General features: G+C 44.5%; 10 non-coding genes across 10 annotated transcripts; 6 read left to right on the top strand and 4 right to left on the bottom strand.

Moving 5' to 3' along the window:
- The first annotated feature begins 18,147 nt into the window (after positions 1-18,147).
- TRNAR-UCG (transfer RNA arginine (anticodon UCG)) lies at positions 18,148-18,220 on the top strand. Its single transcript has one exon. It is a non-coding gene; the product is annotated as a tRNA-Arg (tRNA).
- Positions 18,221-18,322: 102 nt separating this feature from the next.
- Positions 18,323-18,434, bottom strand: TRNAL-CAA (transfer RNA leucine (anticodon CAA)). The gene is made up of 2 exons: positions 18,397-18,434; positions 18,323-18,368 (listed from the first exon to the last, which is right to left on the bottom strand). It is a non-coding gene; the product is annotated as a tRNA-Leu (tRNA).
- A 658-nt stretch (positions 18,435-19,092) lies between these two features.
- Positions 19,093-19,165, top strand: TRNAR-UCG (transfer RNA arginine (anticodon UCG)). The gene has a single exon. It is a non-coding gene; the product is annotated as a tRNA-Arg (tRNA).
- Positions 19,166-19,267: 102 nt separating this feature from the next.
- On the bottom strand, positions 19,268-19,379 carry TRNAL-CAA (transfer RNA leucine (anticodon CAA)). Its single transcript has 2 exons — positions 19,342-19,379; positions 19,268-19,313 (listed from the first exon to the last, which is right to left on the bottom strand). It is a non-coding gene; the product is annotated as a tRNA-Leu (tRNA).
- Positions 19,380-19,933: 554 nt separating this feature from the next.
- On the top strand, positions 19,934-20,006 carry TRNAR-UCG (transfer RNA arginine (anticodon UCG)). The gene has a single exon. It is a non-coding gene; the product is annotated as a tRNA-Arg (tRNA).
- A 396-nt stretch (positions 20,007-20,402) lies between these two features.
- TRNAR-UCG (transfer RNA arginine (anticodon UCG)) lies at positions 20,403-20,475 on the top strand. The gene has a single exon. It is a non-coding gene; the product is annotated as a tRNA-Arg (tRNA).
- A 913-nt stretch (positions 20,476-21,388) lies between these two features.
- TRNAR-UCG (transfer RNA arginine (anticodon UCG)) lies at positions 21,389-21,461 on the top strand. The gene has a single exon. It is a non-coding gene; the product is annotated as a tRNA-Arg (tRNA).
- A 102-nt stretch (positions 21,462-21,563) lies between these two features.
- TRNAL-CAA (transfer RNA leucine (anticodon CAA)) lies at positions 21,564-21,675 on the bottom strand. Its single transcript has 2 exons — positions 21,638-21,675; positions 21,564-21,609 (listed from the first exon to the last, which is right to left on the bottom strand). It is a non-coding gene; the product is annotated as a tRNA-Leu (tRNA).
- A 727-nt stretch (positions 21,676-22,402) lies between these two features.
- Positions 22,403-22,475, top strand: TRNAR-UCG (transfer RNA arginine (anticodon UCG)). Its single transcript has one exon. It is a non-coding gene; the product is annotated as a tRNA-Arg (tRNA).
- Positions 22,476-22,617: 142 nt separating this feature from the next.
- TRNAL-CAA (transfer RNA leucine (anticodon CAA)) lies at positions 22,618-22,730 on the bottom strand. The gene is made up of 2 exons: positions 22,693-22,730; positions 22,618-22,664 (listed from the first exon to the last, which is right to left on the bottom strand). It is a non-coding gene; the product is annotated as a tRNA-Leu (tRNA).
- Positions 22,731-23,063: the final 333 nt, after the last annotated feature.

Here is a 23,063-nt window from a genome sequence, read left to right on the forward strand (position 1 = left end):
ATATTTTGGGTTCATAGTAAAATCTCCTTATCCACAAGTAGGACAGTCTATGCTTTCTATTTGCTGAGATAATAAGAAAACGTTTGCACTTAAAGGAAATGCCGTTACTTTGGGGCATAGTATTAGGAAATTTGGTAAAGGGTATATTTAGGCCCAAGCCTAATCTAAATCCTTTAGTGACTTTAGACTGGAATTGGGCTGACTTTGACTTGAGGTATTGCACTTAAATTTTTTAAAGAAATTTGTTTTCCATTCCAATTTTGCAAGTTAATGTTTGCAAATTTTAATTTTCTGTGCATCTAAATTTTTGATAAAGCGATCTTCCATGTTGGAAGCAAAACTGTTTTAAACATGCAGACGAGGTACTAACCAGGAATGCAATTGAAAATTGTGAATTATGAGTTACAAATTAGCGTGGAGAACTGTGTCTCCTTCTCATCATCTTGTGTTATCCAGCCTTGTAGTATCAGGATGAGCCAACGTAGACAATCGTGTTTTTGTTTGTTCTTAAGGCTTTAATTTTACATAGTTTACATGGAATGATATTGATCTCCTTAAAGATGCACTCGTCCTCCCTTTCTCCCTCTCCCTCCCCCCTCCCCACAATTGCTCATTTTTCCTTTATACCCAGCTAATTCTTCTCTTTTCCATTAGGACTATATCACATGATTAACCTCTTCCATGACCTTGGGATTTTCCATTTTTCCGTGTTCGTTTTTTGCTCCCCTCCTTCCCAAAGCCATAACTTTTTTTTTTAATTTTTCCGTCAATTTGGCCATGTGAAGGCTTATTTTTTGCGAAACAAGTTGTACTTTTGAACGACATCATTGGTTTTAGCATGTCGTGCACTAGAAAACGGGAAAAAAAAATCCAAGTGCGGTGAAATTGCAAAAAAAGTGCAGTCCCACACTTTTTTTTTTGTTTGGCTTTTTTGCTAGGTTCACTAAATGCTAAAACTGACCTGCCATTATGATTCTCCAGGTCAGTACGACTTCATAGACACCTAACATGACTAGGTTATTTTTTATCTAAGTGGTGAAAAAAAATTCCAAACTTTGCTAAAAAAAAAAAAAAAAAAAAAAAATTGCGACATTTTCCGATACTCGGCGTGTCTCCATTTTTCGTGATCTGGGGTCGGTTGAGGGCTTATTTTTTGCGTGCCGAGCTGGTGTTTTTAATGATACCATTTTGGTGCAGATACGTTCTTTTAATCGCCCGTTATTGCATTTTAATGCAATGTTGCAGCGACCAAAAAAAGTAATTCTGGCGTTTCGATTTTTTATTTTTTTGTCACTACGCCGTTTAGAGATCAGGTTAATGCTTTTTTTTTTTATTGATCGGGCGATTCTGAACGCGGCGATACCAAATATGTGTAGGTTTGTTTTGTTTTTTTATTATTGATTTATTTTGAATGGGGCGAAAGGGGGGTGATTTAAACTTTTTTTATATTTTTTTTTATTTTTTTCACATATATTTTTTTTTTTTACTTTTGCCATGCTTCAATAGCCTCCATGGGAGGCTAGAAGCTGGCACAACTCGATCGCCTCTGCTACATAGCAGCGATCATCAGATCGCTGCTATGCAGCAGAAATGCAGGTGTGCTATGAGCGCCGACCACAGGGTGGCGCTCATAGCTACCGGTGATCAGTAACCATAGAGGTCTGAAGGGCCTCTATGGTTACAATGCAGAAGCATCGCTGACCCCCGATCATGTGACTGGGTCGGCGATGCGCTCATTTCCATCCGGAAGCGCCAGTTAAATGCCGCTGTCTGCGTTTGACAGCGGCATTTAACTAGTTAATAGCAGCGGGTGAATCGCGATTTCACCCGCCGCTATTGCGGGCACATGTCAGCTGTTCAAAACAGCTGACATGTCCCGGCTTTGATGCGGGCTCACCGCGGAGCCCTGCATCAAAGAGGGGGATCTGACCTGGGACGTACTATCCCGTCCGAGGTCAGAAAGGGGTTAAAAACGGACTAGCTGGATGCTTTTACTTTCTAAGTAGAAACAAGAAGTCCCTTTTTTCCCTGCATGAGTCATCCTCTTTTTCAACTCCTCCCCCCTGCCAGGGACTTTTGCAGTGACTGATGACTCATGCTAGGAAAATTGATCTCCTGTATCTACATAGGTTAGAAGGATTCAGCTAGTCAGTTTCTAATCACGTGATGTCATAGACCTAATGGAGAAGAATTATCTGGGTAGAAAGGCAAAATGAGCAATTGTAAGTACACCGTTCTATATACTATGCCTGCAATACATTAAGAGCATAAAAACTTTGCTAGGAGGAGGAGTGCTTCTTTATTTACAATCATAGGATCGGAAATCATGGCATATGTGAACCGTTTATCTAAAAAAAAAAAAAAAAATGCATTCTGTGCAGTACAATCTTGACTGGAAACTACAGTAACCTAGCCAATTTGTATCGTCCTGTTGGCTTTTTAGAGTTACTGCATATTTGCACCTTGCTTGTAAATACTTTGGGTATCCTGAAAATGCATCCATATGAAAATTGAGAAATATGGAAAAGTAATGCCCTGTAGCACTGTATGGGTGCCATATTATGGCGCAGCACAGCTCGGAGGTTGTACGCTGCCATAATGTGCTTGTGTCCCTGAGCCCTCGGACTCAGCGGCTTGTCCCGTTCACCAAGGATCATTACAAGTCAGTAATGAGAATTATGTATGTAATTTATTTTGCGGTTATGTAATCTACTTTGTGGCAATACAACCATTTTTTTTTTGTAGGGTATGTTTACAGATGTATGTAGCCCCATAGGCTGATCGATTACTCTGTGCTTTTTGTTCGTATGATATATATATATAGTTTACCAAATGCAATGTTCTTGTATATCGGTAAAAATAAAATGTAAGAGGATGACAAATTGTTATTGTGAGATATTTCCATCTTGTACTCTTTTATACTCCTTTTTATGTCTTATATGTATCCGCTATAGACAATGCAAACAGAAAGTACTTAATACTTGTAACAAATATAAAGAGAATTACACCATTTCTTGGAATTGGCATTGTTGTATTTTAATTTATTAATTTTGGTTCTTTTGGAGCGGCATCGACAAAATGTCATTGTGTTCTTTCATTTAAAATGCTGCATAAATATGAAAAATCCGAATGATGAAACAAAATAACCCCTTTGCAATTTCACCCTTTTAGGATGATATTTTTAAAGTGCTTGGAATAGGAAGCAACTTTGCAATTCACCCTTTATTAAAAAGTTCTTCAAATAATTCTTTAAATAACGAAAACTCGGGTTATACTGAATCTTTTCTCCCATAACTATATATCAATCTGCTCGGCTCTCCCTCCTCTATAACATGGGGCCTGCAGATTGGACGGCATTTATTTAGTGGATAATATAAAGACCAGCAAATCTGCATTAAAAGCCGGAATTGCAAATGTCTCCACTGCCTCCATATTGGATCTCCGATAATATGGGATGAAGAAGTTCCACACAGCGCAAAAGAAGGAACATGCACAATGTGATTTATTTGGTGTCTTTAAAGGGAACAGGCAACGATTGAGCTAAAAACACCACAATACAGCTTATAGTGGTTAAAATAAATGGGTATCCTAAAACTGAAGAAAAAAAAGATGGTGGACTCTTCATGGCATTGAAGTCCTTTTAAACAAACAATGAAAGGGGGTATTTAAAATCAGCACATCTGATGTTTTCTCTTAGCCATGGTACGTTAGTTGTACACTATTTCTTGTCATACCCCTCATAAAATAATAAAGCCTATACTCTCCTCCCGTGCTGGCGCTGTTCCCTCGGTGTTGGCACTCTGTCTCCCCGGGCTTTCTGTGCTGTTGTTGTGATGCCGGCGCTCAATCAGCTCTGCCGTCACTTTGCCCGCCACCTGTCGAATTGAGCAGGAAGAGGAAGTGAGAGATCAGCTGCAGCCCGGACATCCTCTTCATGTTCTTTGTCTAAATGCGGGAACAGTGACGTCACCGCTGATTAGACGCCGGGGTCACGTGTCACAACAACCCAGATAGGGTAGACTATGCACACCATTTTGGGGTATTCGAGTTCGAATTTTGTCAGATTTGCTCATCTTTATTGCATGTAACACAAACCCCAAAACACCTTTTGGATTACATTAGCTCACTAGATGAGTTCTAGGCCATATAATCTATTGGCCACACGGAAATGCATTAAAGGGGTTGTCCACTACTTGAACAACCTTGTACCAATCCGCATGTGTCCACCAGTAAAATAATAACCCCTATATTAACCTCCTGTGCCATTCCAGTCATGTCGGACCTCGCTCTCTCGGAGCTCGCATCACAATGCTATGTTAGGTGAGCCCAGTGCCCAATCAGCGTGGGATCCACTCTCCATTCCTATGGATGAATCCGACATCAAGAGGAAGTCAGAACTGCATTGACACATCCAAGAGTGACGTCAGTAATTATTGGGCATTGAGTTCGCGTGACATAAGGATGTGTTATGAGAAATCAAATATAGAAGCCATATGCAACTCAGCCTCGAAGTGCACTGGGGGCGTCAGTGCAGTTGGAAGGAGCAGTTAACACACCCCAAATGCACTTCCTGCCTGATTTGCATGTGACTTCTACACTAACCTCCAGGTTCAAAGCTTTATCTAGGATCTGCACCATACTGGCAGGTGGCAATGGTTTGCAATTACTGACATTGCAAAGTATCTATATGCAATATACAGTATTTACTTGTATAATGTTAAAAATAATGATTTTAAAGCAAAAGATTAATTATCTTCCCTAGAACAGCAATCTATATTTATGAGCAACAGGTTATGTCCTGTGGGATGTCAGCCACCATGGAAATGTAATCATAATGATTATCCAGGCTCTTCTGTTCCTGACCAAACATAATAATTATCTTCCTGATTTCATCCACTATGTAAAAATACACATTCACTCCAGTCTTACATATTCCTCTCCGGAGGGAATGGAATTCAATTAATGCTTGTTAATTCAGAAGTGACTAAAATATTAGTAATGAGTACTCGTGTCTCGTGTAAACAGCTCACCTTAACCGTTTTGTGCCACATGGAATACAAACATGGCAAGTCAGACCACATGTTGTTTTCCGATGTTTCCAAAGAAAAAGTGTGCTATCTATGGTGCAAGGGTTTAATTAATATGGTGATCAGCCTCCAGAAAGCTGGTGTGCATATATCAATATTATTTTCATCCTGATGTACCGTATGGAGGAAAAATTTCTGTATGCCAAATATGATAGAGTAAATCTTTGATAAATTAGAAGTGATGAGTTGAGAAGTGAACTTGTTTGGAAAATGTTCGCCAATCTCAAATTCGGCACAAACGTAGCTCATTCGGATTCTCGAGCGTTTTCCCTCAAAATCTGCAAATTTCGGGCACGGTTTGGTAAATAATCACATTTTCACTAATACTTTTCTTGGGACTTCAGCTAGGATAGTGGTGCTGTATGATGAGCTGGGCGGACATGTTTTATGAGGAGATGGGGTAGGGAGAGGTCAGAAGAGCGGTGGAGTTTTATTTATTTTTCTACTTAACTTAATGTGTGTAGATTCCAGCAGCCAATGAGGGCGTAGAAACAATCCACGACATCCAGACACAAGGGCTTTTGTTATTGGCTGCCGGATCCATATAAAAAGCGGACATGTTGTTTTACTGGCACCATTTTGTCAGTGAAACAGCACAGAGAGGCTGCTGCTGCAAGTTGTCATATAGTTAGGATTCTGTCCTGTGTGAAATCGACCTTCCAGCATCTAAGCATCTAACTAGTTTGTGCTAATAGTGTTGTGCAAACAGGAGTCCACATTTTTCCATCATACATGACGGCACCACGAGAGAGGGGATCTGCCCATCAAGGACAGGAAACCTTCAAGATAAAAGGGGCGGCTCCTCTCTCCACATCAGTTGGTTTCCTGTCCTTGACGGGGAACCCTCAAGATGGAGGACGTCTGATGAAGACAGAAGAGGATGCCTGGGTCGGGTGGATTTGGGCAGGCGCTGGTCTGCTGCACCCGTCACCAGGTACCCGTATTCGCCCCTGGGGCCATGTATACCATGCCCCCCCTGAGCGAAGCATGGCCACAGCCCGCGAGGCGAACGCCCCGGGTGAAAATTATCCACGGGGATGGCAGGTGGCGCTCTCCCCCCTGTCGATTTTAAAATCCTGCTGTCCACGGGGTCACTTTATGGTGCCCCTCTGTTGACTACTGGTGGCCATGCAGCCCGTGAGGCACATCGGTGCCTGGGCTAGGTAAGCTCCTCGGAGGTATTGGGGCCCTCCCTGTCGTGCATGAAGTGCAGGTCTCCCCCTCCCTCCCTCCCCTCCTTCCTGGTCGGTACCTGAGAAGGGAGAAGCATGGAGCAGTGTCTGGCGAGGGACGCTGAGGGTAAGTGCTGCTGTCTTCCTGAAGGGCATCCGTGGCGTGGACACCGAAGTCAGCACTGCGAGCCTCCCTCCAGCCGGCAGGAGGTACGCACGTGCGCACATTACCCGGTGGTAGCACTCGAAACACTTGTAAGGAGCTAAGGGGCAGGGGGATCGAAAAAGGCGGTGCACACCGGAAGTGATGCGCGCCTGGAGCACAGTTCAGCAGCGCGCACCGGAAGTAAGTCCGGGTGCGCACGCAGGCCGCTGGTGGTATTCAGATGGCAGGATCAACCAGGTAAATGGGAGCGCGCACCGGAAGTGGTTGCCGGGTGCGACCTCAAGTATCACTTTGCTGCGCAAGCGTCGCACTCGGCAGCCGGCAGGATCAGCCAGGTAAATGGTGGCTCTAATAGCGCGCACCGGAAGTGGTTGCCGGGTGCGCGCTCTGACATGATTATACAGCGCAGGCGTTGCGCTTGCGGCGGCAGGATCAACCAAGTGTTTTATTGCTTATAGGAGCACCGGAAGTGGTGCAGGCACGATCAACCAGGTAATCATTCATGACAGGTGCGATCATACACCTGAATTTTGAAGCGACCAGTAAAAGGCAGGATCAACCAGGTGATCCATAAAAAAAAAAAAAAAAGGGGAGTGAATCTATTTAAACAAGTCAGATGTGCTGCCCTGTGTCACTAAACCAGGTGTCAGGTTGAAGGTGACTGCTCTTGTTACGTGGTGGTGTGTATAATGGAGAGCTTTTCACCAGAGCATTTGATGCCACAGCAAGAGGTGCAGGAGAGGCGATCTCGCTCAAGTGAAAAGAGCCAGATCCGCCATGGCAAAAAACAGAAAAGAGATCCCAAATAACCACCTCCCTAAAAAGAAGGTATCCTTTTGAAGAGGAGGCGTCCTCATCTTGGGACAGAGCCCCAAAAATTGATGTGGCGGTCTCCAAAGTTGCCAGGAAATCCTCCCTGCCATTCGAGGACCTAGGTTCTCTAAAAGAACCTCTGGATAGGAAGGTGGACAGTTCCCTGAAGACAGCATGGGAAGCCTCAGCAGGAGCACTAAGGCCAGCTATCGCGGCCACTTGTGTAGCCAGATCCCTTAAAATCTGGATAGACAACTTGGAGGAACAGGTAGAGCAAAAAGTTCCCAGAGAAGCTATCCTGGAGGCAATACCAACCATGAGAGCAGCGGCTGTGTTTCTAGCTGAAGCATCAGCAGACTCGGCTAGGCTGGTGGCAAAATCAGCAGCTTTAGCCAACACAGGACGCCGTGCCGTATGGCTTAAATGCTGGCCAGGAGATACTCAGGCAAAGATGAAGCTTTGCTCTTTGCCTTGTGAGGGGAACTTCCTGTTCGGACCGGCATTAGACGAGGTATTGGAGAAAGCCGGTGATAAAAAGAAAAACTTTCCAAAACAGCCATTTCAGCCCTTTCGTCGCTCCTTTCGGAGAGGCCAAAAATTCCGAATGCAGCAGTACAGAGACTGAGACAGGAGCAACCTGGACAAGCAACCCAGGGGAGGAAAGGGCTTCTATTTTGGCAAGTCCCCCAAAGACACCAAAAAACCCTCCCAGTGACGGTCCTTCTCAGGTGGGAGGGAGGCTCTCTCACTTCCTTCCAGCCTGGGAGAGGATCTCATCCAGCATATGGATCCGGCAGACCGTAGGATTAGGCCTAAAACTAAAATTCCACCACTGGCCTCCAAAAAGATATATGCAGACTCCGGTACAGTCCTCCCAAGAGAAACAAGACAGTCTGGAGGGGGAAGTAACATCACTCCTAGACAAGCACATCTTGGAAGAAGTTCCTATAGAGGAAAGGAGGGAAGGATTTTATTCCCCTCCTTTTTCTCATAAAAAAACCGGACAACTCTTGGAGGACAATAATAAATTTAAAAGGCCTCAACAAATTTTTTGTAATACCATCATTCAAGATGGAGACCATAAAATCAGCGGTGAAACTTCTATATCCCCAGTGTTACATGTCCATCCTCGACCTCAAGGACGCTTATTATCATGTCCCAATCAGACAACAAGACCGTCGGTTTCTCAGAGTGGCAGTTCAGATGGGGTCCCAGTTGCGTCACTTTCAGTACAGGGCTCTGCCCTTTGGGATAGCAACAGCCCCACGGGTATTTACAAAGCTGATTGCAGAGGTCACAGCACATCTCAGAGAAAAAGACACTCTGATAATACCCTACTTGGACGACTTCCTGATAGTGGGGAAGAACTTTTCTCACTGTCAGGAGCAGGTCAGGATAGGGATGGACACTCTACAGACACTGGGATGGCAACTAAACCTCAAGAAATCAAAACTAGAGCCAGCTATGGTTCAGAATTTCCTGGGGATAACAGTAGACTCTGGCACAGGAGTGTCGCCTCCCAGACGAAAAAGAGGAAAAAATCAAACAGATGATTATGACCACTTTAAAAAAGCCAGAGATGACTTTAAGAAGAGCCATGTCGGTGTTAGGGTCCCTAACCTCCTGCATACTGGCAGTAAAATGGGCCCAGTTCCATGCAAGAGAACTGCAGTGGTGTGTGCTGCAGAACGACCTGGAACTTCAGGGGCAGCTAGAGCAGAAGTTCATTCTACCACTCTCTGTACTCCAGTCGCTCAGGTGGTGGTTACAGATAGAGTCATCTCCGAGAGGAGTCCCCTGGACATATACAGCCTCCAAAGTGATCACAACGGATGCCAGTCCATGGGGGTGGGGAGCTTACTCAGACACGCTATGGGTCCAAGATCCCTGGGCTCAAGAGGAGAAAAATCTATCCTCAAACGAGTGGGAACTCCTAGCAATAGAAAAGGCGCTAGAGAGATTACTTCCACACTTGACAGGGCATCATGTGAGGGTCCTATCGGACAACCGGACAGCGGTCACATACGTGAACCACCAGGGGGGAACCCGTTCTCGGTCACTGATGCACATAACCAGAAGACTCATGTCTCTAGCCGAAAGGCATTTCCTGTCATTATCGGCCCTGCATATTCGAGGTGTGGACAGTATAAAGGCAGACTTTTTAAGCAGGAACCACTTGAGGCAAGGGGAAATGGTCCCTAAAAAAGTCAGTTTTTCATCAGATAGTACACATGTGGGGAAGACCCAGGGCAGACCTCTTTGCCTCAAAAGCCAACAAGAAAGTTCAAAGAATCTGCTCCCTAAACCCAGCAGACAGGCCGTTGGCAGTAGACGCCTTCAGTATAGAATGGACGTGAGGACTCCTGTATGCCTTCCCACCGATTATGTCTAGTTCCAGCAGTTCTGAGGAAGATCAGGAAGGACAAGGCCAGGGTAATTGTGATAGCTCCCTTCTGGCCGAAAAGACTGTGGTTTTACAGGCTGAGAGTGATGTCAGTGACGGACCCGTGGGTTCTCCCGGAAGACCAGGACCTTCTAACGCAGGGTCCCTTCAACCACCCGCAGAACTCCGGGCTTCATTTGACAGCCTGGCATTTGAGCGGTCGTTACTAGAGCAAGAAGGGTTCTCAGCTGGGTTAATATCCACCTTGCTCAGCAGCAGAAAACCAGTAATGACCAAGATCTATGGGAGACTATGGAAGAAATTCCTCTCCAGCTCAGGGCCAATACGGGAAGGGGAGGTCCCGATAGTGGCAATACTGGAGTTCCTGCAAAAGGGCTTAGATCTGGGGTTAGCTGTTAGTACCCTCAAAGTACACATTTCAGCCTTAGCAGCCCTATTCAACTGTGACCTGGCAAGCAATAGGTGGGTGGCGAGGTTTATCCGAGCCTGTAGTAGAGCTGACTCTACTCCTCCACCACGGGATCTAAATTTAGTGTTGACAGCTCTGACAGAAAGCCCCTTTGAGCCGTTAAATACAACTTCAGATAAAATACTAACATTAAAAACAGCTTTGTTAGTGGTACTTACATCGGCCCGTAGAGTGGGGGATTTACACGCGTTGTTGGCTGACCCCCCTTACACACAAATTATGGACGATAGGGTTGTATTAAAATTAGATCCGGCATATCTCCCCAAAGTGGTATCGAGATTCCATAGAGCTCAGGATATAATCCTACCCTCTTTCTCTCCCAATCCTAGTAACAAGAAAGAGGAGAGGCTCCATTGCCTAGATGTCAGGAGATGTATCCTACAGTATTTAGAGGTGACAAAATCCTGGAGGAAGCAGAGGGCTTTATTTGTTTCATTCCAGGGGTCAAGGAAGGGCCTTAAAGCCTCAAAACAGACTATAGCTAGATGGGTGAGAGAGGCCATTATTCTAGCATATAGTAGTGCAGGCAGGGTTGTTCCACAGGGTCTGAAAGCCCACTCCACAAGGGCCATGGCGACGTCGTGGGCGGAGAGAGCAGATGCTACCATCGACCAAATCTGTAAGGCGGCCACTTGGTCCTCTCCGTCTACATTTTTTAAACATTATAGACTAGACCTATCTGCTACCTCTGATCTCACATTTGGGAGAAGAGTGTTACAAGCAGTGATCCCTCCATAGAAGAGAAAACAAATCTCTGTAACTCTCTCGTGGTGCCGTCATGTATGATGGAAAAACACAGGTATTACATACCTGGTAATGTGTTTTTTCATGAGACATGACGGCACCCTTATATTCCCACGTCATTAGTTGGGTGCATTATTAGCATTATTTGTATTATACACTCCCTGGGGTATCGGTGAATAGAACCGTATAAGATGTATTATTTATGTGTACACTGTTGTGAATTTGGATTCTGGGCTCCCCCGGTGGCCGCTTGTGGAATTGGACTTGTCATCCTCTTTCCTGTTTCACCTGGTTCCATCAGTAGTGGGTGTCGCTATTTAAGCTCATTTCTCTGGTGGTTTCTTGCCGGTCAACAATGTTATCTGATGCCTCTCAGTGCTTGTTCCTGCTTCTAGACAACTACTTGATAAGTTGGACTTTTGTCCATGTTTTGTTTTGCCTATTTGTTCCAGTTCACAGCTGAAGTTTTGTTACTGTGTCTGGAAAGCTCTCGTTGATCAGGGATTGCTACTCTGGCGTTATGAGTTAATGCCAGAGTTTAAGGTAATCTCTGGATGGTGTTTTGTTAGTGTTTTTCTGCTGACCATGAAAGTATACTATCTGTCTTCTGCTATCTAGTAAGCGGACCTCAAATTTGCTAAGACTATTTTCCTGCTGCGTTTGTTGTTTCATCTGAACTCACCGTCATTATATGTGGGGGGCTACTGTCTTCTTTGGAATATTTCTCTAGAGGTGAGCCAGGTCTTATATTTCCCTCTGCTAGCTATTTAGGTCTTAGGCCAGAGCTGGGCATCTAGCGATAAATAGGAAATGCTACCTGGCTATTTCTAGTTGCGCGGCAGGCTTAGTTCATGGTCAGTATAGTTCCATCTTCCGAGAGCTTGTCCCTCTATAGGCTTGCTATGATCTCTGCCTGCAGAGATCATGACAGTTTGACCGGCCAATAAAGTGTTAAAGACCCAGGTTGAGAAAGGAGAGTTATAAGAAGTCTGCTGGAATTTTTTTTTTTTTTTCCTCCAGTCTGCCTTGCTGCAGTCTTTTTTCTCTCTCTCCTCCTAATCTCTGTATGCTCTGTGTGCACCTGACAATAATGGATCTCCAGAGTGTAACTGCGGGTTTGAATAATCTCATCACGAAAGTACAAAATTTACAAGATTTTGTGGTACATGCTCCGGTATCTGAGCCGAGAATTCCTTTGCCGGAGTTCTTCACAGGGAATAGAGCTAGCTTCCAGAATTTCCGAAATAATTGTAAGCTTTATTTGTCCCTGAAGTCTCGTTCAGCTGGAGACCCTGCTCAGCAGGTTAGGATTGTGATTTCCTTGCTCAGGGGTGACCCTCAAGATTGGGCCTTCTCATTGCCAGCAGGGGATCCTGCGTTACGCGATGTGGATGCGTTTTTTCTGGCCTTGGGCTTGCTTTATGAGGAACCTCATTTGGAACTTCAGGCAGAAAAAACTTTGATGGCACTATCTCAGGGGCAAGACGAAGCTGAAGTTTTCTGCCAAAAATTCCGTAAATGGTCTGTGCTTACTCAGTGGAATGAGTGCGCCTTGGCGGCAACTTTCAGAGAAGGTCTCTCTGATGCCGTTAAGGATGTTATGGTGGGGTTCCCTTTGCCTGCAGGTCTGAATGAGTCCATGACAATGGCTATTCAGATTGATAGGCGTCTGCGGGAGCGCAAACCGGTGCACCATCTGGCGGTGTCTATGGAAAAGACGCCAGAAAGTATGCAGTGTGATAGAATTCTGTCCAGGAGCGAGCGACAGAATTTTAGACGGAAGAATGGATTGTGTTTCTATTGTGGGGATTCTACTCATGTTATATCAGCATGCTCTAGGCGTACAAAGAAGCTTGATAAGTCTGTTTCCATTGGCACCATTCAGTCTAAGTTTATTTTGTCTGTAACCCTGATTTGTTCTTTGTCATCCATTGCCACGGACGCCTATGTTGACTCTGGCGCCGCTCTGAGTCTTATGGATTGGTCCTTTGCCAATCGTTGTGGTTTTGATTTAGAGCCTTTGGAGACTCTTATTCCTCTGAAGGGGATTGACTCCACCCCATTGGCTAATAATAAACCACAATACTGGACACAAGTAACCATGCGTATCAATCCGGATCACCAGGAGATTATTCGTTTCCTGGTGCTGTATAATTTACATGACGATTTGGTACTGGGATTGCCATGGTTGCAGTCTCACAACCCAGTCTTGGACTGGAGAGCAATGTCTGTGTTGAGCTGGGGATGTAGGGGTATTCATGGGGACGTACCTTTGGTTTCTATTTCGTCGTCCATTCCCTCTGAAGTCCCTGAGTTCCTCTCTGATTATCAAGACGTCTTTGACGAACCCAAGCTTGGGTCGTTACCTCCGCACCGTGAGTGCGATTGTGCCATAGATTTGATACCGGGTTGTAAATATCCAAAGGGTCGTTTGTTTAATTTGTCTGTGCCGGAACATGCTGCTATGCGGGAATATATAAAGGAGTCTTTGGAAAAGGGACATATTCGTCCATCTTCTTCTCCCTTGGGAGCTGGGTTTTTCTTTGTCTCAAAAAAAGACGGCTCTTTGAGACCATGTATTGATTATCGGCTTCTGAATAAGATCACTGTTAAGTATCAATACCCATTGCCATTGCTTACTGATTTGTTTGCTCGTATAGAGGGTGCTAAGTGGTTCTCTAAAATTGATCTTCGTGGGGCGTATAATTTGGTGCGGATCAGGCAGGGGGATGAGTGGAAGACCGCATTTAATACGCCCGAGGGCCACTTTGAGTATTTGGTCATGCCTTTTGGTCTTTCTAATGCCCCTTCAGTTTTCCAGTCTTTTATGCATGATATTTTCCGCGATTTTCTGGATAAATTTATGATAATATATCTGGATGATATTCTGATTTTTTCTGATGACTGGGACTCTCATGTCCAGCAGGTCAGGAGAGTTTTTCAGGTTCTGCGGTCTAATTCTTTATGTGTGAAGGGGTCTAAGTGCGTTTTTGGGGTCCAGAAAATTTCCTTTTTGGGGTATATTTTTTCTCCCTCTTCCATTGAGATGGATCCCGTCAAGGTGCAAGCTATTTGTGACTGGACTCAGCCCTCCTCTCTTAAGGGTCTTCAGAGATTTTTGGGCTTTGCCAACTTTTACCGCCGATTTATTGCTGGTTTTTCGGATGTCGTTAAACCACTGACTGATTTGACCAGACAAGGCGCTGATGTTGCTAATTGGTCCCCTCATGCTGTAGAGGCCTTTCAGGAGCTTAAGCGCCGTTTTGCCTCTGCCCCTGTGTTGCGTCAGCCTGATGTGAATCTGCCTTTTCAGGTTGAGGTTGACGCTTCGGAGATCGGAGCTGGGGCAGTGTTGTCGCAGAAAGGTTCCGACTGCTCCGTCATTAGGCCTTGTGCCTTCTTTTCTCGCAAATTTTCGCCCGCAGAGCGGAATTATGATGTTGGGAATCGGGAGCTTTTGGCCATGAAGTGGGCGTTTGAGGAGTGGCGCCATTGGCTCGAGGGGGCTAGGCATCAGGTGGTGGTATTGACTGACCACAAAAATTTGATTTATCTTGAGACTGCCAGACGCCTGAATCCTAGACAGGCGCGCTGGTCTTTATTTTTTTCTCGCTTTAATTTTGTGGTGTCATACCTACCGGGTTCTAAGAATGTTAAGGCAGATGCCCTTTCTAGGAGTTTTGACCCGGACTCTCCTGGTAATTCTGAACCCACAGGTATCCTTAGGGAGGGAGTAATTTTGTCGGCCGTTTCTCCTGATCTGCGGCGGTCCTTGCAAGAGTTTCAGGCGGATAGACCGGATCGTTGTCCGCCTGATAGACTGTTTGTTCCGGATGATTGGACCAGCAGAGTCATCTCTGAGGTACATTCTTCTGCATTGGCAGGTCATCCCGGAATTTTTGGTACCAGGGATTTGGTGGCAAGATCCTTCTGGTGGCCTTCCCTGTCACGAGATGTGCGAGTCTTTGTGCAGTCATGTGACGTTTGTGCTCGGGCCAAGTCTTGTAGTTCTCGGGCTAGCGGACTGCTGTTGCCCTTGCCTATTCCTAAGAGGCCTTGGACACACATCTCGATGGATTTTATTTCAGATCTGCCTGTTTCCCAGAAGATGTCTGTCATCTGGGTGGTCTGTGACCGTTTCTCTAAAATGGTCCATTTGGTTCCTCTGCCCAAGTTGCCTTCTTCTTCTGAGTTGGTTCCTCTGTTTTTTCAGAATGTTGTCCGATTGCACGGTATTCCTGAGAATATTGTTTCTGACAGAGGTACCCAATTTGTGTCTAGATTTTGGCGGGCATTCTGTGCTAGGATGGGCATAGATTTGTCTTTTTCATCTGCTTTTCACCCTCAGACTAATGGCCAGACCGAGCGGACTAATCAGACCCTTGAGACATATCTGAGGTGTTTTGTCTCTGCTGACCAGGATGATTGGGTTGCTTTTTTGCCATTGGCAGAGTTCGCCCTCAATAATCGGGCCAGTTCTTCCACCTTGGTGTCCCCGTTTTTCTGTAATTCGGGGTTTCACCCTCGATTTTCCTCCGGTCAGGTGGAATCCTCGGATTGTCCTGGAGTGGATGCGGTGGTGGAGAGATTGCATCACATCTGGGGGCAGGTTATGGACAATTTGAAGTTGTCCCAGGAGAAGACTCAGCGTTTTGCCAACCGTCATCGTCGTGTTGGTTCTCGGCTTTGTGTTGGAGATTTAGTGTGGTTGTCTTCTCGTTTTGTCCCTATGAGGGTCTCTTCTCCTAAGTTTAAACCTCGGTTCATCGGCCCTTATAGAATATTGGAGATTCTTAATCCTGTTTCTTTCCGTTTGGACCTCCCTGCGTCCTTTTCCATTCATAACGTTTTTCATCGGTCGTTATTGCGCAGGTATGAGGTACCTGTTGTACCTTCAGTTGAGCCTCCTGCTCCGGTGTTGGTTGAGGGTGAGTTGGAGTACGTTGTGGAGAAAATTTTGGACTCTCGTGTTTCCAGACGGAAACTCCAGTATCTGGTCAACTGGAAGGGTTACGGCCAGGAGGATAATTCTTGGGTCAATGCATCTGATGTTCATGCTTCTGATCTTGTTCGTGCCTTCCATAGGGCTCATCCTGGTCGCCCTGGTGGATCTGGTGAGGGTTCGGTGCCCCCTCCTTGAGGGGGGGGTACTGTTGTGAATTTGGATTCTGGGCTCCCCCGGTGGCCGCTTGTGGAATTGGACTTGTCATCCTCTTTCCTGTTTCACCTGGTTCCATCAGTAGTGGGTGTCGCTATTTAAGCTCATTTCTCTGGTGGTTTCTTGCCGGTCAACAATGTTATCTGATGCCTCTCAGTGCTTGTTCCTGCTTCTAGACAACTACTTGATAAGTTGGACTTTTGTCCATGTTTTGTTTTGCCTATTTGTTCCAGTTCACAGCTGAAGTTTTGTTACTGTGTCTGGAAAGCTCTCGTTGATCAGGGATTGCTACTCTGGCGTTATGAGTTAATGCCAGAGTTTAAGGTAATCTCTGGATGGTGTTTTGTTAGTGTTTTTCTGCTGACCATGAAAGTATACTATCTGTCTTCTGCTATCTAGTAAGCGGACCTCAAATTTGCTAAGACTATTTTCCTGCTGCGTTTGTTGTTTCATCTGAACTCACCGTCATTATATGTGGGGGGCTACTGTCTTCTTTGGAATATTTCTCTAGAGGTGAGCCAGGTCTTATATTTCCCTCTGCTAGCTATTTAGGTCTTAGGCCAGAGCTGGGCATCTAGCGATAAATAGGAAATGCTACCTGGCTATTTCTAGTTGCGCGGCAGGCTTAGTTCATGGTCAGTATAGTTCCATCTTCCGAGAGCTTGTCCCTCTATAGGCTTGCTATGATCTCTGCCTGCAGAGATCATGACAGTACACTAACCAGCGGAGTTCCTCTCGTACTCTGTAAAACAACTGATGTGGAGAGAGGAGCCGCCCCTTTTATCTTGAAGGTTTCCTGTCCTTGATGGGCGGATCCCCTCTCGTGGTGCCGTCATGTCTCATGAAAAAACACATTACCAGGTATATAATACCTGTGTTTCCTTATCAAAATTGTTTGGGCTACTAGTGTGCAGGCACCATTTCCTTATCAAAATCGTTTGGGCTAATAGTGTTGTGCAGGCACCAGGCCCCATTTCCTAATCAAAATTGTTTGGGCTAATATTGGTGTGCAGGCACCAGCCCCCATTTCCTAATCCAAAATCGTTTGGGTTAATACTGTGTTGCAGTCAGGAAATCACATTTCCTAATCAAAATTGTTTGGGATACTATTTTTGTGCAGACACGAGGCTCCCATTTCCTAATCAAAATCATTTGGGCTCATATTGTTATGCAGGCACACTATCTCAGCAAATAAATACTGATTATTAATTTACAGTGGGTATGGAAAGTATTCAGACCCCTTTAAATTTTTCACTCTTTGTTTCATTGCAGCCATTTAGTAAATTCAAAAAAGGTCATTTCTTTCACATTAATGTACTCTTCACCCCATCTTGACTAAAAAACAGAACCGTAGTAATTTTTGCAAATTTAGTAAAAAAGAAAAACTGAAATATCACATGGTCATAAATATTCAAACCCTTTATTCAAACACTCATATTTAAGTCAAATGCTGTCCTTTTCATTGTGATCCTCCTTGAGATGGTTCTACTCCTTTGGAGGCCAGCTGTGTTTAAATAAACTGATAGGACTTGACTTGGAAAGGCACACACCTGTCTATATAAGACCTCACAGTGTATGTCAGACCAAATGAGAATCATGAGGTCAAAGGAACTGGCCAAGGAGCACAGAGACAGAATTGTAGCAAGGCACAGATCGGACCAAGGTGGCAAAAGAATTTCTGCACTACTCAAGGTTCCTAAGAGCACAGTGGCCTCTATAATCCATAAATGGAAGTTTGGGACCACCAGAAGTCTTCCTAGACCTAGCCGCCCAGCCAAACTAAGCAATTGTGGGAGAAGAGCCTTAGTGAGAGAAGTAAAGAAGAACCCCAAGATCACTGTGGCTGAGCTCCAGAGATGCAGTAGGGAGATGGGAGAAAGTTCCAGAAAATCAACTATCATTGCATCCCTCCATCAGTCAGGCCTTTATGGCAGTGTGGCCCAACAGAAGCCTCTCCTCAGTGAAAGACATATGAAAGCCCGCATAGAGTTTGCTAAAAAACACAAGAAGGACTCCCAGACTATGACAAAATAAGATTCTCTGGTCTGATGAGACAGAGACCTTTTTGGTGATAATTCTAAGCGGTATGCACATTAACTTTTTTTGTGCTCCATCGTGCTTCCGTGTAAGTGTAGACCGCGTGGCCTAATGGGAAAGGCGTCTGACTTCGGATCGGAAGATTGAGGGTTCGAGTCCCTTCGTGGTCGTGGCAAACTCTTTCCACATACTTTTTGAAAAAAATGGACACATGCTGAGAAGCTTTTACAAATGTTTAGACAGACTGGTCAGTAAAAGACACAAAAAGCAGCTGTCAGAAGTGGGATTTGAACCCACGCCTCCATTTGGAGACCAGAACACCCAGCTTTTGGGGAAAGAGATCACTCTTGAGTCTGGCACCTTAGACCACTCGGCCATCCTGACTAACTGCGCTGTGCACGCTAGGGCTAATCCCAATTGGTTAACTAAAGAGAAATTTTGCTTGAATGTACTTTGGAAATTTAAAGTCATTACTATTGAATTTTGAAGATGGAGAGAGAGAGAGGGACAGGGAGGGAGGGAGGGAGAGAGAGAGAGATTAGTGTCATATTTATCAGGTCACGTACGATTGTAGAACGAGTCTGATTTCGGATCAGAAGATTGAAGGTTCGATTCCCTTCGTGGTCGTGACATTCTCTTCTTTCCGCACACTTTTCCACACTTTTCTAAAAAATGTAAATATGCTTAGAGTTCGTTACGAAAATTTAGAAAAATAAAATCTGTTATACAGCTGTAAACCAACCAAACACCTTTAACAAACCAAAAAAAATAGAGTGGTCAGAAGTAAGATTTGAACGCACACCTCCCGTTGGAGGCCAGTTCATCCTACGATGGGTGAAGAGTCATACGGGAGGAATCAGAGAGCACTGTTCTTGGTGCCCACAACAAGCAATATAAAAATTAGACAGATCACAGTCTGCAACGAACGAAAGGAGATTGTGCAGAGAGTGTAACTCTTGACGGACAGAAAAAGATTCTAGAATGTCAACATATTTACCTTGACCACGGAAGCACGATAGAGAACAAAAACAGTTATTGTGTAGACCGCGTGGCCTAATGGATAAGGCGTCTGATTTCGGATCAGAAGATTGAGGGTTTGAGTCCCTTCGTGGTCATGGCAAACTCTTTCCACATACTTTTTGAAAAAAATGGACACATGCTGAGAGAGTTTTACAAATGTTTAGACAGACTGGTCAGTAAAAGACACAAAAAGCAGCTGTCAGAAGTGGGATTTGAACCCACACCTCCATTTGGAGACCAGAACACCCAGCTTTTGGAGAAAGAGATCACTCTTGAGTCTGGCGCCTTAGACCACTCGGCCATCCTGACTAACTGCGCTGTGCACGCTAGGGCTAATCCCAATTGGTTCACTAAAGAGAAATTTTGCTTGAATGTACTTTGGAAATTTAAAGCCATTACTATTGAATTTTGAAGATGGAGAGAGAGAGAGAGAGAGAGAGAGAGAGAGAGAGAGAGAGAGAGAGAGAGAGAGAGAGAGAGAGAGAGAGAGAGAGAGAGAGAGAGAGAGAGAGATATTAGTGTCATAGTTATCAGGTCACGTACGATTGTAGAACGAGTCTGATTTCGGATCAGAAGATTGAAGGTTCGATTCCCTTCGTGGTCGTGACATTTGAACGCACACCTCCCGTTGGAGGCCAGTTCATCCTACGATGGGTGTAGAGTCATACGGGAGGAATCAGAGAGCACTGTTCTTGGTGCCCACAACAAGCAATATAAAAATTAGACAGATCACAGTCTGCAACGAACGAAAGGAGATTGTGCAGAGAGTGTAACTCTTGACGGACAGAAAAAGATTCTAGAATGTCAACATATTTATCTTGGCCACGGAATCACGATAGAGAAAAAAAAAATGTTAATGTGTAGACCGCGTGGCCTAATGGATAAGGCGTCTGACTTCGGATCAGAAGATTGAGGGTTCGAGTCCCTTCGTGGTCGTGGCAATCTCTTTCTGCACACTTTTTGAAAAAATATTAACATGCTTAGTATTCGTTGCGAAAATATAGGCAAATAAGATCTGTTATACAGCTGTTAAGTAACCAAACACCCTAAACTAAAAAAAAAATTGAGCGAACAGAAGTAAGATTTGAACCCACACCTTCCGTTGGAGGGCCAGTTATTCCTACCATGGGGGAAGAGTCATACGGGAGGAATCAGAGAACACTGTTCTTGGGGCCCACCAACAAGCAATATAAAAATAAGACATATCAAAGTCTGGAACAAAAGGAGATTGTGCAGAGAGTATCTCTTGACGGACAGAAAAAGATTCTAGAATGTCAACATATTTATCTTGACCACGGAAGCACGATAGAGAACAAAAACAGTTAATGCGTAGACCGCGTGGCCTAATGGATAAGGCGTCTGACTTCGGATCAGAAGATTGAGGGTTCGAGTCCATTCGTGGTCGTGGCAAACTCTTTCCACATACTTTTTGAAAAAAATGGATACATGCTGAGAGGGTTTTACAAATGTTTAGACAGACTGGTCAGTAAAAGACACAAAAAGCAGCTGTCAGAAGTGGGATTTGAACCCACGCCTCCATTTGGAGACCAGAACACCCAGCTTTTGGGGAAAGAGACCACTCGGCCATCCTGACTAACTGCGCTGTGCACGCTAGGGCTAATCCCAATTGGTTAACTAAAGAGAAATTTTGCTTGAATGTACTTTGGAAATTTAAAGCCATTACTATTGAATTTTGAAGATGGAGAGAGAGAGAGAGAGAGAGAGAGAGAGAGAGAGAGAGAGAGAGAGAGAGAGAGAGAGAGAGAGAGAGAGAGAGAGAGAGAGAGAGAGAGAGAGAGAGAGAGAGAGAGAGATTAGTGTCATAGTTATCAGGTCACGTACGATTGTAGAACGAGTCTGATTTCGGATCAGAAGATTGAAGGTTCGATTCCCTTCGTGGTCGTGACATTCTCTTCTTTCCGCACACTTTTCCACACTTTTCTAAAAATGTAAATATGCTTAGAGTTCGTTACGAAAATTTAGAAAAATAAAATCTGTTATACAGCTGTAAAGCAACCAAACACCTTTAACAAACCAAAAAAAATAGAGTGGTCAGAAGTAAGATTTGAACGCACACCTCCCGTTGGAGGCCAGTTCATCCTACGATGGGTGAAGAGTCATACGGGAGGAATCCAGAGAGCACTGTTCTTGGTGCCCACAACAAGCAATATAAAAATTAGACAGATCACAGTCTGCAACGAACGAAAGGAGATTGTGCAGAGAGTGTAACTCTTGACGGACAGAAAAAGATTCTAGAATGTCAACATATTTATCTTGGCCACGGAATCACGATAGAGAACAAAAAATGTTAATGTGTAGACCGCGTGGCCTAATGGATAAGGCGTCTGACTTCGGATCAGAAGATTGAGGGTTTGAGTCCCTTCGTGGTCGTGGCAAACTCATTCCACATACTTTTTGAAAAAAATGGACACATGCTGAAAGGGTTTTTACAAATGTTAGACAGACTGGTCAGTAAAAGACACAAAAAGCAGCTGTCAGAAGTGGGATTTGAACCCACGCCTCCATTTGGAGACCAGAACACCCAGCTTTTGGGGAAAGAGATCACTCTTGAGTCTGGCGCCTTAGACCACTCGGCTATCCTGACTAACTGTGCTGTCCGTGCTAGGGCTAAATCCCATTGGTTAACTAAAGAGAAATTTAGCTTGAATGTACTTTGGAAATTTAAAGCCATTACTATTGAATTTTGAAGATGGAGAGAGAGAGAGAGAGAGAGAGAGAGAGAGGAGAGAGAGAGAGAGAGAGAGAGAGAGAGAGAGAGAGAAGAGAGAGAGAGAGAGAGAGAGAGAGAGAGAGAGAGAGAGAGAAGATTAGTGTCATAGTTATCAGGTCACGTACGATTGTAGAACGAGTCTGATTTCGGATCAGAAGATTGAAGGTTCGATTCCCTTCGTGGTCGTGACATTCTCTTCTTTCCGCACACTTTTCCACACTTTTCTAAAAAATGTAAATATGCTTAGAGTTCGTTACGAAAATTTAGAGAAAATAAAATCTGTTATACAGCTGTAAAGCAACCAAACACCTTTAACAAACCAAAAAAATAGAGTGGTCAGAAGTAAGATTTGAACGCACACCTCCCGTTGGAGGCCAGTTCATCTACGATGGGTGTAGAGTCATACGGGAGGAATCAGAGAGCACTGTTCTTGGTGCCCACAACAAGCAATATAAAAATTAGACAGATCACAGTCTGCAACGAACGAAAGGAGATTGTGCAGAGAGTGTAACTCTTGACGGACAGAAAAAGATTCTAGAATGTCAACATATTTATCTTGGCCACGGAATCACGATAGAGAACAAAAAAATGTTAATGTGTAGACCGCGTGGCCTAATGGATAAGGTGTCTGACTTCGGATCAGAAGATTGAGGGTTCGAGTTCCTTCGTGGTCGGGGCAATCTCTTTCTGCACACTTTTCGAAAAAAATATTAACATGCTTAGTATTCGTCATACTTTTTGAAAAAAATGGACACATGCTGAAAGGGTTTTACAAATGTTTAGACAGACTGGTCAGTAAAAGACACAAAAAGCAGCTGTCAGAAGTGGGATTTGAACCCCACGCCTCCATTTGGAGACCAGAACACCCAGCTTTTGGGGATAGAGATCACTCTTGAGTCTGGCGCCTTAGACCACTCCGCTATCCTGACTAACTGTGCTGTCTGTGCTAGGGCTAATCCCCATTGGTTAACTAAAGAGAAATTTAGCTTGAATGTACTTTGGAAATTTAAAGCCATTACTATTGAATTTTGAAGATGGAGAGAGAGAGAGAGAGAGAGAGAGAGAGAGAGAGAGAGAGAGAGAGAGAGAGAGAGAGAGAGAGAGAGAGAGAGAGAGAGAGAGAGAGAGAGAGAGAGAGAGAGAGAGATTAGTGTCATAGTTATCAGGTCACGTACGATTGTAGAACGAGTCTGATTTCGGATCAGAAGATTGAAGGTTCGATTCCTTTGTGGTCGTGACATTCTCTTCTTTCCGCACACTTT

This window comes from Ranitomeya variabilis, chromosome 2 (genome assembly GCF_051348905.1).
Source record: "Ranitomeya variabilis isolate aRanVar5 chromosome 2, aRanVar5.hap1, whole genome shotgun sequence".
NCBI classification, from domain to species: Eukaryota; Metazoa; Chordata; class Amphibia; order Anura; family Dendrobatidae; genus Ranitomeya; species Ranitomeya variabilis.